Genomic DNA, 2,678 nt, shown 5'->3' on the forward strand with positions numbered 1-2,678 from the left:
GTCCTAAACTTATTCCGCGGCGCAAAAGAAAAAGGCGAGAAAATTGAAACGCGAGGGATTTATGAAGTCACACTTGTTGGTTTGTGAGCGCTTCCTTATTGCATGAATGATCAGGGATGTTGATGCAGATAAACAGACAAAACGGGGTGGGGGGGGGTGGGGGCGTTTCATGGACTGGGTTATGAGTGACGTACGCTGCTCACAGGTAAATCCAGGTGTTGGGGAGCAAAAAATAAATAAAAAAAACATATATATATAAAGATAAATAAATTCCACCCACTGACTTGTCTGCCCATTTTCATCACCGGCTTCTCCTATTGGACTTGATTTGGTCGTGATTTGGATTCTCCCAGGCCTCTTTTCGCCCACCACGTCCCTACCTCAGAGAATAGACCAAATCACTCCACAGCCTCCACCGGATAAGTCCTCACTCAGTCCCCGGGAGAGGATAGGAACTCTAAAAGGCGCTTTGATGAACGCCCCCCCCCCCCTTTATAGGCGGAGAACAGGCCCCCGGTGAAAGCGCTGAAAAGCAGAGCTGCCCCCATCCCCTCCTCTCGGCGCGCCCCTTAATTCCTCTTCTCTCTTGCTCTCATCCAATTAGCTCAGTGTATTAAGCGGTTTATCGTCTCATAACCGCCCTTTCAGCTCCAACAAGAGAGACACTCTGCAATAGGACCAGCTCTCCTTTTGACACCCTCTCCGGCGCTTGTATGCGCCACGGCGCTATGAATAACAGCGACAGAATGGGCGACTAATTCCCTCATCAAAGCCCGCCTTGTCCATCGCCGGTTCAAAAACGACAAGCAATAAAGCTTAACGGGACAATTACAAAGAGACTTGTTCGACCTTATTAGCTTAGCGGGGTTGAATTAATGCAGGGACGTAATTTGGTCCAAGCTTGGGGTGGGGTGGGGGGGGAAACAAAACGATGCCCACCTCCTCGGCCTCACTTTAAAAACCCGCGGTGTGATCGCGGGGACATATATTAAGCACTGAAGTTGATTAAATCCAGAAAAGAGAAAGGGGGGGAGAACGAAAAGCAACTGTGTGAGAAGAAGTGGAGCCGATATGATTTAATAAATATGTAAAGTTATGAGCAGTAGGATGTTAAACGCACGGAGACACTTTCTCGCACACAGCGTGTTCTATCACAGTGAATCACGGTTTAAGTGTTCAGCCCACTTAAGGTTCGCAAGTCACACAGGTTTGAAGTGATTTGTGAGGCGTGCAGTGTTTATGGAAATGCACACGGCAGGATGGAGTTTAAAAAGAAAGGAAAAAAAAAACCATAGTCTATTAACACAATGGAGAATTCTTGGAGGAAAAAAAAAAAGAAGTGGGTTTCATGCTGAACTTCAGCAGGTTGAAGCCGGGCAACATTTAGATCCTTCATTCTATATATAGACAGCTGTTTGTCCAACTCCTGCAACAGTTTGTTTCTCGAGTGTGAGTTTTTATTAAACCGTGTCAGGTGAGAGCGAGAGCATCATTTAATGTTTTTGTGTCTGTTAGCAAAATATCTCGTGATCTAATTGGCATATTTTGATAAAACTCTCCGATTTTTAACCCCGGATGTACGCCTATAACTCTTCAACTTTCAGAGTCAACTTGATTCAAGATGGCCGCCGCAGACAAGTGACCCCAAAAAACACAAAAAGGGGTTTAAATCAGCAAATTTTACAGATATTAATCTAAAATCTTGTGYGGTAGTAAATGAGTTATTGACAACATAAACTCTGAGTGCAACTTGTTTTGAGTGAGATCTTTGCTTTAGACTTCAGCTTTAATCGTTTTTGTCATCCATGTGTGTCTGTTAGCAAAATATCTCGTGATTTATTGGGCAGATTTTAATAAAACTCTCAGATATTAAACACTGGATGTATGTCTATAACTCTTCAACTTTTTGAGTTTATTTGATTCAAGATGGCCGCCGCAGATAAGTGACCCCAAAAAACACAAAAAAGGGTTTAAATCAGCTAATTTTACAGATATTAATCTAAAATCTTGTGTGGTAGTAAATGAAAGTTGTTCACAACAAATACTCTGAGTGCAAAGTGTTGAGTGAGATTTTTGCTTTAAATTCCAGAATTAACTGTTTTAGTCTGTCTGTTAGCAAAATATCTCCTGACCCCACTGGATAGATTTTAATGTAATTATCAGACAGGAGCACATCTGCAGCTCATTTACTTTAGAAGTCAACCACGTTCAGTAAAGTGACCACAAAAATGGATTTAACTCAGTCAATTTGACAGATATCATAATAAAAGTTGGCGTGGTAGTAGCTGAGGGTCATCCTCAACACTCATCGACAACTTTACTTGAAGACGTCTATGAAAGTTCAGTGGTTTATCTCTGTGTACGTGTTCTGCTGAACTGCATTACGTTCATTTTTGATGCTTAAAGGGGCAGTTCTGCAGTTTTTCATTTTTAAAGTTTGGTGTTATTAGATTTTCATACAAAAGTTAAAGTTTACAGTTAAAATCAACAACGAGTAAGAAAATTCATTCAGATTACCTAAAAGTTTAAACATGAAAGTTTGTCACTTAACTGCACTTCTGAGCAGTCAGTATCTTACCTGCAGCATAAACAAGCAGGTTGAAAAAAATAAAAAAGATTAACTTGTCAAGAAGCTAAAGTGAAGATGCATAAATTTAAAAAAATATATATATATATAT

Source organism: Austrofundulus limnaeus, unplaced genomic scaffold (assembly GCF_001266775.1).
Source record: "Austrofundulus limnaeus strain Quisiro unplaced genomic scaffold, Austrofundulus_limnaeus-1.0 Scaffold201, whole genome shotgun sequence".
In the NCBI taxonomy this organism is placed as follows: Eukaryota; Metazoa; Chordata; class Actinopteri; order Cyprinodontiformes; family Rivulidae; genus Austrofundulus; species Austrofundulus limnaeus.